Below are 17557 nucleotides of genomic sequence, written 5' to 3' on the forward strand. Positions count from 1 at the left end.
TTTACCACACAGAGACCCGGGAGACCTCCTTGGTCCTTGCCTCTGACCACATATACGTTTTTGAATTATACAACAGTGCATAATTTTATAGATCAGTTTGTCAAGAGTTGGCATCCTATAATGAAAAATATAATTGATTTTTATATGTTCACCTTGTTTTCTGCAACCAAAACTTAGTTAAATTATATATAGTTAAATTATATACATATATAAATTTATATTAATATTTTCTATGTAGAGTGTTATGTTTGTGAATAAAGACCATTTTATTTCTCTATGTGTGTTTCCCCCCTTTTTTATCAGACAAAATAACACTTCCAGTACTTTGATTAGAAGTGACAAGAACAAACATTTTTGCCTTGTTTCTGATCTTGAGAAGAAAGCCTTCAGTCTTTGACCATTAAATGTGAATGGTGTAGGCTTTCTTGTAATACCATCTACTAGCAAAGAAAATTAGTTTCTATGCTTTGTTTGAGACAGGTTTTTTTTGGTTGTTTGTTTTTATACCATGAATGGATGTTGATATCAATTGCCGGTTGATTTTCAAATGTTGAACCATTCTTGCATTTTTGAGAAAAATCCCAATTTTGTCATGATATAATATCGCTTTTATACATTGCTAGACTTCATTTGCAATTTTAATGAGGACTTTTCTATCTATGATCATTGAGGATATTGGTTTATAATTTTCTTTTTTTTTAAGTTTTTTTTATTTTTAGAGAGGGAAGGGAGGGAGGGAGGGAGAGAGAGAGAGACACAAAGAGAGAGAGAGAGAGAGAGAGAGAAAGAGAGAGAGAGAGAGAGACATCAATGTGTGGTTGCTGGGGGCTGTGGCCTGCAACAGAGGCATGTGCCCTGACTGGGAATTGAACCTATGGTGCTTTGGTTCGTAGCCCGTGTTCAATTCACTGGGCTACGCCAGCCAGGGCCAGTTTATAATTTTCTTTTCCTGTTATGGCTCTGTCTAATTTTGGTATCAGTATAATGCTAGCCTGATAACATGAGTTGGGAAGTGTTCCCTACTATTCTATATTTTGGAAGAACTGCAGTATAATGGTTTTTGTGGTCATAATTAAATGTTTCACTTAAGTTACTAAGGATGTCATTTAAACCTGAAGATTTTTTTGTCTGAAGGCTATAACTTCTAATTCAATTTATTTAATTGGCATAGGACTATTTAAGTTACTTCCTTTTGAGTGAACCTTGGTATTTCGTGCCTTAAAAAGAATTACTCCATTGCATTTGAGTTGTTGGGTTTTTGTTCATTAAATTGAGCTTAATGTCCCCCTTACTAATTTTTTAATGGCTGGGGGATCAGGGATCATGTTCCCCTTTTTATTCCTGATCTTGCATCTTCTTTCTCCCTCCCTTGGTCAGTCTGACTAAAGGTTTATCAATTTTTTAAATCTTTTTTATAGAGCTGTTTTTTTGGTTTTCTTCATTTCTATATTATTTTTCTGTATTTCATATTATTTCTTTCTGTTCTCATCTTTATTATTTCTTTCCTTTTCATTGTTCCTCTCTTTCTAGTTGCTTAAGATGGAAACTAAGCTTAGATAATTGATTTGAGACTTTTTTCTTTTTCAAAATAAACATTTAATGCTATAAATTTTTCTCTACATCTTTAACTATATCTCAAAAAGTGTATATGTTGTATTTTCTATTTTATTCAATTATGTTTCTAATTTTCCTTGGGTCTTCATATTTTACCCATGGGTTACTTGGAAATATATTGTTTAATTTTTAAATGCTGAGGAATTTTCCATATTTAAAAATCTGTATATTGAGTTCTAGTTTCATATTTTATAGAAAGAAATTCTTTACACAATTTCTATTCTGCTATATTTTAAGACTCCTTTTATGTCTTAGGATATAGTCCCTCATGGTGAATTTTCTTTGTACACTTGAAAGTAATGTGTACTCTGCTGCTATTTGGGTAGAGTTTTTTTTTAATAAATACCAATTAAGTCATAGTGCTTAATAATTTTATTCAGATCTCCTGAGTACTTGTTGATTTTCTGTATGCTTGCTCTATCAATTGTTGAGTAGAGTGCTGAAGTTTTCAACTATAATTGCAGATTTGTCTAATTCCCCTTTTTATATTGGTTTTTGCTTCATGCATTTTGAAGCTCTATTCTCAGGTGCTTACATATTTAGAATTGTTATATTTTTGTGGTGGTTTGACCTATTTATAACCATGTAACAGCTCTCTTTGTACATGTTCCAAAGCCTATTTTGCCTGATAATACAATAGTCACTTCAATTTTTTGATTGGTGTTTACAGGATATATCTTTTCCTGCATATTTACTTTAAACCTATCTATGTACTTTTATTTAAAGTAGGTTTCTTTTCAATAGCATATAGTAGAGTCTCACTTTTCATCTAGTCTAAAAGTTCTATATTTTAATTGGTGTGTTGGGAAATTTATATTTGATGACAATTGATATAGTGTCAATCACAATAATTTTTAATTTGTCTTTCTAAATTCTAAAGTATTAACCATCTTTATATCTAAAGCACATTGTATATACTATGAACTTGATAGATATTTATTAATTTTATATTTCCTTTAAATCAATTATCTCACTCTATTTTCAGATCCATTGTCTTTTTCATTCTACCATGGATTTATTCTAAATATTCTATTTCTAATATTTTCAAATCATAACTTTACAATATAAATTACAAGTGAATAGAATAGCTATTACACTTATTTTATAAATCACATTTTATTATGAATACATTTCACATGCTTATACAGGATAAGAGCTATATAGTACCTGCTGAATATATCAATCAGTGAATATTATATAACTTTTCACCTGATTATTACATGTACTTTTAATAATAATGATATGAATCCATTGAAACAGAAGAAGAAAGTAGGAATAAATTCATAAATGCCTTGCCACATAAATCAGTAGCAGCATATGGTCATGAATAAAGTATCACCATTTTAATATCTGTGTCTGCTTTAGTTCCAAGTAGTATTATCTGTAGAGAAGACCTTTGCCCTACAATAGAGAATACTGTTAGCATTTGAAAAAGGTTCATTATTTCTGAGACATAAGAGAACATGATAGTGGTTTAACATTAGCATGTTTATAACAATGGTGAGCCTAGTGTTTTGTTTTCATCCAAAACACTATTAACCTTCCCCATAGCAAATGAAAGTTTCATTTAAGAGTGAATGTTCTAAAGAGGCATTACTTTCTAATAGGAGGATAATCCCAAAGGCAAACTGAGAGAAAAGAAAGTTGCAGAGATATTCAGTAACCAATGTATAATCCTGGCAGATAGAAGGTGGCATTAGAGAGATAAGAAGGAAAAAAGAATATTTTAATTTAGAGTTTTCAGCATGGATCATTCTCACACTCCACACAAAACCTAACTGATAGTATAATGGTAAATAATACCTAGCCTAGTCCTGAGACTAAACAATATCCCATTTTCCCTAAACCTGAAAGAGAGCTCAGTTTTCCAGTGGATCATAGACCACTACTCCATTGGCTTGTTCTATTAAGCTGTTTATTGTGTGTGTGTTTGTGCATGTGTGCATGTGTGTGTCTGGGAATCTATGCAAATTTAGTATTTGTTCCAGGTAGATATATATTTGAGTCATTCTCCAAGACTATTAGTTTTCGTATTCATTCCAAAAGTAATTAGTGTGTTAAGCACTGTCCTAGGTTCTGAATAGGACTATTGCCATAAAAATTAGTTTTAAGAGTTTATACTGCAGATGAGAAGCATTTTTAATCATGGGAAGACAGGTGCTCATAGTGAAGTCACCAAGAATTCCTACAAGTCCACTGGAGTGTTAGAAACATTTGCAAGACTCAAAGTGTATTTTTAATGACTAAAATTTTAATAAGAATCAGAATCATATTGTGATTGGAGATCAATTAGAAATGTAGACCTCCAGAAAAAAATGCCAGTGTTAATAAGGAAAAAATCTTTAACTTCTCAGTATTGTCAATGAAAGAAGATATAATCAAAAACTCATTAAGAATTATTTAAACTATGCAGCAACTCAACTGGGAAGGGGCAAACTGAAATTGGTGATGTTTTGAATAAAAATAGGGTCTTTGTTCAAGAGCCATCATTAATTAGTATCACACCGCTTTCAAAGATAGAAATGTGTTTCTGGTTTGTATAAAAGTGCCAGGCTTCTGACTACTGTTGTTTTTTTTCTGAAGATGCTGCCCCTCAGCCAATAAGTAGACTTATATAGATAACCATTACAGCCTAAGTAACATTGGCATCTTCACTACTCAAGTTGGGAAATACTAACATAATAATAAATATGTAATATTTAAGAAACCATGACACATGTAACCGAGTCTCAGAATTATTTTCTGATTAAATACTACAGTTCACAATAAAAAACAATTCCAAATAAACATTTCTCTTAGAAAATTCAAGACAGTAAAAAGAATAAATATACCATAGCATCACTATTTTATTTTCCTTCCACTTTCCTCACCTGTTGTATACACTGTGTTATAGATATTCTCTCATTTCTCACTTTGGAAAGTTTCACAAAATTTTATCCCTGGCAAGCATGTCCATCTCACCCTCCTGCCGTGACCCTTTTGTACTTACTCCATGTTATGAAATCTCAAAATCATTAGTCAGACAAGGTGGGAGAGGAAAACCTAAGTAGGCAAAGAAGGATTCCATTTAGAAGAAAAGGAGGGGAAATTTTAAGAATCTTAGTAGAATAATAATTTTGGTTTTGCTACATGGGATTTCTAGGCCTTTGCATACAAAGTGTTGGTAGAGTCTTTTCCTTTAAGGAGATGTATGGAGGGTTTATTCCAACTCATAAATGAAAAACTTTAGTCATAAAGTTTAAACTGTCTGGCCCTGATGAAACAGCAACATTTAAGGTACATCTGGGAAGTATTTGCCTTTGCTGCATACTAATTAACTATGCCCATCACATCTGTAATAGAAGTCAGAAAAGTGTAGCTCTTGAGCCAAATCTGGACCACTACCTGTTTTTATCAGTAAAGTTTTATTGGAACACAGCCACACTCATTTGCTTACCTATGGTCCTGTGAATGTTTTTACAGTATAAGAGCATAGTTGAGTAACTTGCAACACAGACTACATGCCTCACAAAATTTAAAAGAGAAGTTTGGAGGACTTACCCTCCTGGCTCTGGAACCCTGGGCCAGGGGGGTGGGTCTGGTGTGGAGCTGGGACTCCTGAGATATCCCTCCAGAATTACTATCCACCACATGGGGGTGAGGGAGCAGACCATTCCCCATCTGCACCCCTCCTACCAGTCTGAATGTATGTGGTTTCTTTAAATTCTGTAGTTGTTAGATTACCATTCAATTTGATTTCTGATGGTTCTGAGTGATAGTTGTTTTATATTTTAGTTGTAGTTTTGATGTGGTTGTGTAAAGAGGTGAGTCATGTCTGCCTACACTGCCTTTTGACCAGAAGTAAAAGGCCTCTTTTCAAAAGTATGATATTTACAAAGAGGGACCCCAAAAACACAGAAATTATTTATGAAAAGTTGTATATTTAATCTTACATGTTTAAACTTTAGTCACCATCAAAGTACCCTCCATTTGATGCAATACACCTATTGAAACATTTTTTCCCACTGCTCAACATAAAAGGCATCAATTTTTTTAAATGTTAATATTGATGCCTTTTAGTGCTTCTGTTGTTTTTGGTTTCACATCATCCACTTCAGCAAAATGTTTCCCTTTGAGGACTTTTTCATCTGGGGAAACAAACAAAGAAAAAGTTGCTTGGGGTGAAATCAGGTGAAGTGGGAGGGTGGGGAATGGGGGTCATGCCATTTTTGGTTAAAAACTGCTGACCACTCAGCACAGTGAGCAGGTGTGCTCGTAATTCACCCATCAGGAAATGGGTAAACATGTTGAGAGAGTCTTCCAAAAAGATTCACTGAAACCAAATGCAGCCTCTCGCAACAATACCAGCTGGTACACTGATACAGATAGGTTCCCAGAACCCTCACCTGGTAGGGGAGGCCAGTTCTACAAGGGACTTGCCCTCCAGAAGATAATTGTGAGGTTTTTGGGTCCCCCATTGTATTAACTTGTGTCAGACCTTTCAAGACAGGGATATTCCTCCCCACAAAATCCCCCCTCCCAGGAATACAGCCACATTACAAGGTTGTGACATCTTTTCTCATAAGTCACAAACAAGGTGAGAAAAGCTTGTGTTTTACTAGAGGACAAAAATAGGAGTAATATTGAATGAAAACCCTGAGGCTTCTTCAAAATAGCTCACATTTATTGAGTGATTATCATTTTTCTGATACTGTTATAAATACTTCATAATCTTAACTCATTTAATATTTATGCCTAACATATTATCTATTATTAACTCATTACATTTGAGGAAACTGAGACTAAAAATGTTCAGTAACTTGCATTACATCATCATCACAGCTATGAAGTGGCAGTCAGGTTTCAAATAGAGACATGGTCTCTGGAGCCCTCAGACTTAAGTTGTAAGTGAGTTTTCACCTCACCTTGTAGCTATCAGAACAGCTGTCATCAATAAATCAACAAACAACAAGTGCTGGTAGCGGTGGGTGGGGCAGGGAACCATTCTGCACTGTTGGTGGGAATGTAGATTGGTGCAGCTACTGTGGAAAGCAGCACGGAGATATTCAAACAATTGAAAACAGATCTGTCTTTTGACCCAGTGATTCCACTTCTGGTAATATATCCAAAGGGACCCAAAATGCTAATTCAAAAAACTTAGGCATCCCTATGTTCGTTGCAGTGTTATTTATAATCACCAAGATATGGAAGCAACCCAAGTGTCCATCAGTAGATGAGTGGATAAACAGCTATGGACATTTACACAGTGGGATTCTACTTGGCCGTAAAAAAGAAGAAAATTTTACCCTTTACAACGTCATGGATGGACCTGGAGAACATTATGGCAAAATAAGCCAGTAAACAATATGGTAAAATAAGCCAGTCAAAGAAAGACAAATACTGTATGATTTTATTTATGTCGAATCTAATTGACCAAACTGAACTAACAAACAAAATAGAGACAGACTCATAGAGAGCAGGATGACAGCTAAGGGAAGGGGGTGGGGGGAGGGAGATGGAGGGATCAAGCAAAAAGGAAAAAGCACTCATGGACACGAACAACAGTGTGGTGATTGTGAGGGGGAAGTGAGTTTAAGGGGACCAAATGATAATGAAAAAAACAATACAATAAAAAAAAGGAAGAAAACCTTTGGTTTGTTGCAACAGCAGTAAGCCAAGCAAAGCTGCATTTGGATAGCCAAGGCTGATTTGGGGTAATCTGTGATAATGTTTGTGAAATAAAGCTCTTTTAAAGCAGTTGTTCAACAGGCATTTTTTGACCACCTACTGCATGCCCAGACCCAATATTAAGTGGAAACAGTCCACCTTGACAACACTTAAAATTTAGTTGGAATTTTCTTTCTGGAAGGTTCAGGGGAAGAGTGACATCAGATGTCTGTGTTGAGTAAAGAGCAAGCATATTGGTAAAATAAAATGTTGTGGGTTTTAGAGACAGGAAGTAATGATTTTTAATTTCAAACTTGACTTTGGAGAAGTCACTACAAACTCCCTTAGTCAGCCTCAACTGTTTTTTTTTTTAATTTTATAGTTTAGAATATTTACTTTCCATAGTTTTCATAAGGATTAAATGGCATTATATATGTGATTATATATTTGACAGTATAAAGGTAGTATGATATCAGCAACTCAGCTGCCACTTAATTAAAATTCTCTCATATATTCTTTGAAAACATTTACAATTTTCTGTATGTCAGTCCTGTGTCTGAGTTCCTCCTCTTTGAAATGCCACACACATTTCTCTACATCAAGACATTCCCTCCTGGGCATGCAGGGTTAAAGTGACTCCTTTCTGGAACCTATCACAGCTATGCTCACTTGGATTTATCTATAAATCATTGTGAAATGATTAAGCATGGGTCATATGCATGTCTATATGTTTATATTTTGTGATTTATCTTCTCCTTAATGCACATTATATTTCTGACTATGATACTACAAACTTTTCATGGTCCAGGACATAAACTCTGCTTTGGTAACTCGTTAGAGCCCCTCATAGATATTTTGCACATCTGTAGCCATGAAATATTTTAGCTTCTTTCAGTTGAAAGGAGCAGGGACTCACGACACACACCTTTAATAACAGATGTTTGTTAGAAGATTGCACTGGAGAAGTGAGGTCCAGGAGCAGCTGCACAGTCTGCTCAGAGATCATGCAAGTCCAGGGTTTTTGCTTTTCCAGAAATTTGCTCTGATACAATTTTTTAAACAAATGAGCTGTCATTGTCTCTGTCTGTCACTTCAGCCACAGTGACAGCATTTCATTATTTCTCTTTTAGGCATTATTGTAGCTGTTTATTCAGAGCTTCAGCTGCCTCATGGTCCCTACATACCATCTTTCCTCTGTACCTTTCTTTGCTTCTGTTGGCTACGGTCTGCTTTTTGTTTCACTGGTTTAACTTCCCCAGAGAAAGTCTGTCACTGACCTAACCAGTCATTTCTGTCTATAATAGGACAAAGCTTTTGCTCAAAGCCACACCAGATGCTGTTATTCAGCTTACAAATTTCCAGCCTTGGGATAGGGGCCCAGCCTTAGTCACTTCAGCTGTGACCAAGGGGGTGGAGTCCAGAATTTGGCCACTTACATTTTCTAAGAAAAGTCTAAAACCACATTTCATAGCTGGGGGTAAGGGAAGAGGATAGAACTGTGCCTTCAATATGGGATGCCCTTGGAAAAGCAGCTAAGGATTTAGTATGCATTTTGGACCTTATAATGGTCTATAAAGTTTTAATAACCTAGTGGGGAAGCAAAAACCAAATTACATACAAAGGGTAGCATGTGAGACAGGAGTCAGTCTTTCAGCTCCTTGATTTTTTCAGAGGAGCAACTTTTTTCTTTGTTTCCCTAATAATGAGCCCAGCATTGTATTTATTAAAATATTATCAATATAGGTTTGTTGTATGGGTAATAAACAGCATGAATTCTGGACTAAACTGAACATTTCTATGTTAAAACCACCATCATATAATTATTCTCAATGGATGGTATAAGCCAGCAACAAGTTTAATGCTCCATGCTCCTAGATGCAGAATATTTTTTACACCTCTTAAGTGGACATCGTGTATGGAGGTCATTTTTTAGTTCAGTCAGTGTCATTCTGGAAGTGATCCTGATTTTAAAAGAAACTGTAAGTCCCAATTATGACAGTCTGCTAACCTTTAACATTATCACCTTGACAATGTATTTGATCTCTTACATAACAGCACATTACCACGTGCCGGCTGCATTTGTATTTGCTCTTGTAAGACTGCCCCAAACTGTTTCTACTGATCTAGAAAAACAAACTCACCAGAATCTGCTAAAAAGTGAGCAGCCTGAGATTGGAATCAACTAACTGACAATCCTTGCTGGGGGCAGTTCTGAGCAGAAGACCTCCTGTCTTCAAGTTTAAACTAGTGTAGAAATTGGGAAAGTCTCCTTGCCCACAATATATGAAATATTTAAAACTTTTGGATTTTGTATCTTATGGCAATGAGGAAAACAGATGCATTTGACCTTAAATTCCTGTTTATGGCAATGAGGCAGCAAACAGACAATTAAGGAGAAAAATCTGAAGGCCAAATGTCAAAAATGAGTGTGTTAACCCTGAGTTGTGACATTTTAAAAATGTCCTCGGCTCACACTGAAATGCAAGTGCTAATGTGGCCATTTGTTTGTCTATTTATAAGGAGAAAAAAGCCCCAAGACTTCTAAAGTGTTTAGAACAAATTTTATTCTTCCTGGAAAATAACAACAAGCTGTTATTTCCAACCTAAGGGTCAAAAGTAAGAAGTGTCCATTAGTACTGATCAAAGCTTACACAAGCATGGTGCATGCCTTGAAGCAAGAATTAGCACCCTACATTTTTACCTTGCCTGACACTAAAATTTTCTCTGAGACATAAAACATTATCATTACAAAACATTTGCACAGAATGGCAAGAATAGAATATTTATGTGGTTGTAAAATAATTTAAAAGATAAATAATATGTACATACTTCCATTTTCTTCTGTCTTGATCAGCACAACACCATTATCATAGGAGAAATTCCCTTTAAACTAAGTGTTGACCAAAAAATCACTAAGAATAGATTTCTCAAGCTATGAACAGCCACAAAATTTTTGTTTTCTAATTAAATAACTACAAAATTAGTAAATTACACACTTTAATCAATATCTATGTTTTGTGTTTATGCAGTAGAAATGAGAAAAGCTTTAAAAAATAATATTTTCAGTACCAATGGCATATTTCACAGACACTTCAAAAATTTATATGGAACCATAAACAACCCCAAATAGTTGCTGCAATTTTGAGAAAGAAGAGCAAAGCAGGAGGGATCACAATACCTGATACCAAATGGTATTACAAGGCTACTGTAATCAAAACAGCCTGGTACTAGCATAAAAACAGGCACATAGACCAATGGAACAGAACAGAGAGCCCAGAAATAAACGCAAGTCTCTAGAGTCAATTAATATTCAACAAAGGAGGTAGCAACATAAAACGGAGTGAAAATAGCCTCTTTAACAAAAGTGTTGGGAGAGCTGGACAGCTACATGCAAAAAAAATGAAACTCAAGCACCAACTTACACCGTACACAAAAATGAATTGAAGGTGGATAAAAGATTTAAATATAAGTTGTGACACCATTAAAGTCCTAGAGGAGAACATAGGCAGGAAAACCTCAGATATTTCATGCAGCAACATTTTTATTGATATGTACCCTAGAGCAAGGGACATAAAGGAAAGCATAAACAAATGGGATGTCATCAAAATAAAAACCTTCTGAGCAGCTAAAGAAATCAGTATTAAAATAAAAAGAGAACCAACCATATGGGAAAACATATTTGCCAATGATACCTCAGACAAGGGTTTAATCTCCAAAATATATAAAGAACTTGCACAACTCCACTCTAAGGAAAAAAGCAACCCAATTAAAAAATGGGCAAAAGACTTGAACAGATGCTTCTCCATGGAGGACATACAAAGGATCGAGAGACACATGAAAAGATGTTCAGTGTTGCTAGCTGTCAGAGAGATGCAAATTAAAACCACAATGACATACCACTTCACACCAGTCAGAATGGCCATCATAAACAAAGCAACAAACAAGTGTTGGAGAGGTTGTGGAGAAAAGGGAACCCTAGTGCACTGTTGGTGGGATTGCAAACTGGTACAACCACTATGGAAAACAGTATGGAATTTTTCTCAGAAAACTAAAAACAGACCTGCCTTCTGACCCAGTAATTCCACTGCTAGGATTATATCCTAAGAACCGAGAAACACCCATCCAAAAGAACCTATGCACCCCAATGTTCATAGCAGCACATTTTATAATAGCCAAGTGCTAGAAGAAATGTAAGTGCCCATCACTAAATGAATGGATCAAAAAACTGTGGTACATTTACACAATGGAATTTTATGCAGCAGAAAGAAGGAGCTCCTACCCTTTGCAACAGCATGGATGGAACTGGAAAGCATTATGCTAAGTGAAATAAGCCAGGTGGTGAGGGACAAATACCATATGATCCCACCTTTAACAGGAATCTAATCAATAAAACAAAGAAACAAGCAAAATATAACCAAAGACACTGAAATTGAGAACAGGCTGACAGTGACCAGAGGGGAGAGGGGAGGGAATTTCAGGGGAAAGGGGGAAGGGTTTGCAGGAACAAGTATAAAGGACACATGGACAAAAACAAGTGGGGGATGAAAATGGGAAGGAGGTGGGGAGGGCTGAGGGTGTGGGCTGGGATGGGGGTAAAAGGCAGAAAACTGTACTTAAACAACAATTAAAATTTTTATAAAAATAAGCAGATAAAACAATTTTTAATTACAATTGGAAAGATTTAAAATAAGAACTATCAGAACATGACCTGGTGAACACTGAATAATGGGCTATAAAGTAGGCAAGAAATTGGGCAAGGAACCTACTCTCTTAATACCTACAGTAACTTTTAGGAGATGGTATATCCTCCCAATAACTTTCTTCATAATAACCCTACCATTAAACTTTTCCTTTGTATTTCTGGGAGTATTATTTTAAAGATATTAAGCACTGACTCACCTGGAGAAGGAAAACAATGGGATATACCACCACTTCCTTCTAAATAAGTTTTGTTCTCTAAGGAGGCTTGAGATAAAAAGGGAGCGGGGTCTCCCATACAAAAAATGATAATGATAATAATAATATTTTCAGAGAAAAAATTATCCTCTTTTTGATGTGCTGGAAATGGTTGGTTAAACGTATCATCCACCCTATAGAAATGTCTTTAAAAATGTGTAAGATAGTGGCTAAGAAATACATACGCTTTAGAGAAAATACAATGTTGATGTTTTGAGATATAGAGATCCTTTTGAATGGTCCTTTTGGTGAGAGATGTAGAAAAACAGTTCTTCAGCTGTGATACTCTTTCTCTTCCATCAAGTGTCCTACTGGAAAACCTTGCCCACATCCCGTTATAGGTGTGTCGGGTGGGGTACACTTACTCTGCTGTTGTTAGGAACAAAACTGAACACTGCCTCTGCTTAAAAATAACACTCTTGAGTACTGTTCATTGTAGTCCTTGAAAATTTCTTCATACCGTACACATTGATGTTAACTCCCAGCAATGTATGTCAATGGAAATACTTTATTTTTTGAAGCACTCAATACATAATACATAATACATGAACACAAGCACTTAACATACTACACGAACACTTAATCCAAAAAGGCACAGAGCTCTGTGATTAAGTGGGAATTTCTGGAAGCAGACTGCAGGAGACTAATGCCAACTCTACTGTCAGGAGCTACATAACAGTAGGAAGTCACCTAACCCCATCTGTACTTTATTTTACCAATTTCAAAAAAGGGGGTAATAAAATAATATTATATCCTTCTGAGAGTTGTAAAGAATCTACTCGAAGCACTTTAAACATCATGTGGTACAATAGCAAGCTATATCTACAATAAAATTAGTATTTTCCTATAGTGTTTCTTCACTTTCTTGGGCATAATTTTACATTATTTTGTATGTTTTTGTCTGATTAAGGCAGGCCTTCAGATAATCTGCCTTTTGAGTCACTCAAATTAAATGATTTAAAACCTAAATTTCATATCTACAATATTCCTTCACCTTTGCCATATTCTATCTACTAGAAGCATGTTATGTGTCTTGTTTATACTCAAGAGTGGAGGACTTTATGGGGCATGAACATAAGACATGAGGAACTATAAGGAAGAGCCAGAGAGCCGCCATAGGATCTGACCCCATAGAAAAGATGAAATGTGTTTTACCAATCTCTCTAGAGGTGGTGCTATAGGAGGAAGGAAACAAGAAGCCTCACTAAGGTGCCCTGACTTACAGCCTTAACTCTGACGTAATATCTGGTCAAACTGGATGGGTTGTTTAGCACATTAAGTGTGTCACTACAAAATAAAGATAAATACAAGTCTTGACCTAAACAATTTTTGAAGATTCCGTAGAATGCCAAAATGCAATGACTGTGGGATCAACTGAGACTTCCTTCCGGGAGCAAGAGCAGACAATTTGTTCTTACAGCTGAAATTCCCAAGTTTAAGTACAAAACTTCAATTTCTTTTATTTTTTAAAGATTACTATATAATAAAAATATTTTTTAAAAGGTTACTGTATAAGATTACTAAGAAAAACTACATAGAGTAGGTTTTGTCTTCTTTTTAAACATAATATTCAACATAAAGAGGAATTTACCTTCAACTTTCAACTTGCACAAGAGTACCTTCAGAACTTCACTAAAGCTACCTTGATATTTTTGAATCATTTGGATCAATACAGATACTGATACATTCTCAAAGAAAAATGAGAATGGAGATACGTAATAATTTATCACAAGAATGTTCCCATACCTCCATTAAGCAATGAGGGGACAATAACATTATTTCTTGTAGAAGTGCAAACCCCTTATGTAAAACTTGCCTTAGGAAAATCACCTTGATTTAAGGTGGCCCCTTTGAATTGCATATATTGTCTCTCTAACCCCCTGTGTAAACCTAGATAATGAAGTGAAGCCAAGGTAGAGTCTAGCTGATTTAAGTCAAGATTTCCTTGTGAATAAATAAAAAGCTGAGAGTTACGCAGCTCAGCTCAGCTCCTAAGCTCTGATGCTACTTCAAATAGATGACTGATTCCTCAAGGACCTTGTCTATGGAAGAATCAGTGGGGATACATTTTACAATAAAGTGTTGATTTACTTTAAACTGTATTTTCCAGCAGACAATTGGGAGAAGGCTTTTTCTTTTTTTCTTTTTAATTTAGGCATTCTTTTTCTTCAATGGTGAAATAATAAGCAACAGTTGATTCTTACACTGACATTGCACAATAGCTAGGTGATTGATTCTGGCATTGCTCAAGTGAACTCATTTTTATATACCTTGTCTTCCAACGCTGCCAGAATCAGGTGCAGAGACTACCTGAGCATTTTATATTAAGTTAAGAGATGTGCACACTTCTTTCGTCTTCACATTCTAGCACTACCTTCATAAACTCATTTCAGGGCGGTCATTTAGGAGCTGAGTCAGGTGCTACATTAATCACTACATGAAACTAAATAATTGTCATTTAATAAGAGAGGTAATAACTTTGCTGGCTTGAAGTCCTCAGTAAGAGGCCAACAAGCCAGGGATGTAATTTAACAAGGTAGCATCATAATAACTGTTCTTGCTTTGAGTTTCTCATAATTACATTCCATTCATACAATTTTAAAATGAAACATTTCTCCCATTTCAATTTTACTTCATAAAATTAACCACTCTTCTCTTATTCCAAATTAGCTCATTCTACTCCCAAAGACCTTTGAGGAACTTCTATATTGTTTTGTGTAGTGGCATTATCAGTTTACATCCCCACCAACAGTGCATAAGAGTTTCCTTTTCTTCACCTTCCTGCCAATGCTTATTTCTCCTCTTTTTGATAATAGCCATTCTAACAGGTGTGAGGTGACATCTCATTGTGGTTTTGGTCTGCATTTCTCTAATGATTAGTGATGTCGAGCACCTCTTCATGTACCTCTTGGACGTCTGTATGTCTTCTTTGGAAAAATGTCCACAGACCCTGTGCCAAGTTTTTAATCAGATTTTTGTTTGTTTGTCTGTTTGTTTGTTTGTTGCTATTAAGTTATGAGTTATTTATATATTTTGGATATTAGCCCCTTATCAGATATATGATTTGCAAATATTTTCTTTCATTAAGTTGGTGCCTTTTCATTTTGTTAATGTTTTCCTTGCTGTGAAGTAGCTTTTTAGTATAATATAGTTTCACTTATATTTGTTTCTGTTTCTCTTGCTTTTGCTGTCAGATTCAAGAAGTCATTGCCAACGCCTTCTTCAAGGAACTTATCACCTATGTTTTCTTCTATGGGTTTTATGGTTTCAGTATTTACATTCTAGTCATTAATCCATTTTGAGTTTGTTTTTGTATATGGTGTAAGACAGTGATCAAGTTTCATTCTTTAGTATGTGGCTGTCTAGTTTATCCCTCACCAATTTATTGGAAGAACATTTTTTCCCCATTGTATATTTTTGTCTCCTTTGTCACAAATTAATCGACTATATATGTGTAGGTTTATTTATGGGTATTTTATTCTATTCCATTGATCTATGTGTCTCTTTTGATGTTAATCCGGTATTGTTTTAATTAATTAACATAATTAGCTTCTCATAAATACATGCATATTTTAAACAATGGATTAGGCACTATTTCTAACCTCACTTAACAAATAAGAAAACTTAGGTATAATAAGGTTAAATGAACTACATTTATAAATTATATTACACAATGGAATAAATAGACTTCACTAGTGAGAACTACTAGAAAAACTCTTGAAACCTCCCAGAGCCATTCAGGCATGATTTCAAGGAAGAGACAGTGTGGCTATCAGATGAGCAGTTCATGGTTTAAAACTCTGGTTGAAACCACCAACATTATGATCCTAACTGAACATGTCTCCTCCATCCTACCCTGAAACCATTTTTACTCATGGTGAGATGAGTAAGTCTGTTAAACTGTAACTCTGATGTTGTCACTCACTTTAGAAGTGTCACTTCTGCTCATAACCACCCATTAGTGCCACATCACCTTCGTAAAAGACTAAGTCTTTGTGATGGTCTACAAAGTCCTACACAATTGACTATATGACTTCCCCCTAGTTCCCTGTTCTGCTGTTCTTCAGCCACACTGACTTCCTCACTGTTCCTCAAACGTGTCAGGTAGAGCCCAGCTTCCTATTTGTGCACTTACTATTCAATCTGCATGGAAACTGTTTCCCACTGGTGTAGAGCTCCCTTCCAATGGGGCTTTTTTAATCTCTTGCATTGTCACTTTTCAGCAAGGTCTTCCCTGATCTCTCTATTTAAAATGGCATCTTCCAACCCCAAGGCACTCTCAACCACCCTATCCTTATTTGTTTCCATAGCACTATCACTTGTTAAAATACTATTTAATTAATTTTAATACCTTTATTATCTACCTCTGCCCAGTAGAATTTCAGCTCCAACAGGAAAGAGATTTTTTGTATAAGTTATATCATGCTATATCCCCAGCTCCTAGAAGATTCCCTGATTCATAGTATGAAATACTCAATGGATATTAGTGGGATGAATGCTTTAGCACATGTTATGACACATAGAAATAAATATGTTGGGGGCTGATTGTTCAGAGGATGATCTAAGGCCCTTCCACAGTTATATACATTTGTTTTAAAACATGTGAAATTGGATAACATTGTATTATACTTCTGTGCTTGTTGTCTGGCTACATAAGCTATCTGCTCATTTTGATGTCAGACAGTTTTTCCAAATACCACATTCAGGTCACTCTTTGGAACACAAAACTGTAGTTCTTCAATGAAGGATTAGCACTATGATGATTTTCAATACTTTGAGTATTAGCCACATGAACTGTATAACTCCATACCAGACACTGCTGTCAAATGATATTATTGAGCTAACATTATTTAGTTCAGACAGTCCCAGTTATCTTTAAGGAAAGTAATGGAAATGTATTTGGTGTGGGTCAGTTTTTGAATATAATGAACTCCTTTATCCCTTGATGTTGCATGACATGTCCATCAATGTCAGACACAAATAACCTGACCTTGAAATGTTTGGTCCAAGTGCCATGGATGAACTGAATCAGATCAATCAAACAACTGATTGAATCATTGTGTGACAATCAGTTCACAAGAATGACCTGAGAAATGGCATCATGGAACAGTGAATTCTCTGACTACATAAAATATAACCACAGGTTCCCTTTTTAAAAATTCCTGATGATCTATATACAAATTGCTATTCTGTGATCCAGTGGTCTGGAGCAGTGCTGATGATATTCATATTTTTAATTCTGCTAACCTTGGGATCTTTAAAAATAGATGTGCGCAATAAATAGCAATAACAAATAGAATCCTCATGTTGTTGAAGTTACAGATACTAAGAATACTTGTAA

General features: G+C 35.4%; 1 protein-coding gene across 16 annotated transcripts in view; it reads left to right on the forward strand.

The window, feature by feature from the left end:
* Positions 1-17557, forward strand: part of PTPRD (protein tyrosine phosphatase receptor type D) — a 1502332-nt gene that overhangs the window by 782040 nt on the left and 702735 nt on the right. The window lies entirely within an intron of this gene.

Source organism: Phyllostomus discolor, chromosome 3 (assembly GCF_004126475.2).
Source record: "Phyllostomus discolor isolate MPI-MPIP mPhyDis1 chromosome 3, mPhyDis1.pri.v3, whole genome shotgun sequence".
Classification (NCBI taxonomy): Eukaryota; Metazoa; Chordata; class Mammalia; order Chiroptera; family Phyllostomidae; genus Phyllostomus; species Phyllostomus discolor.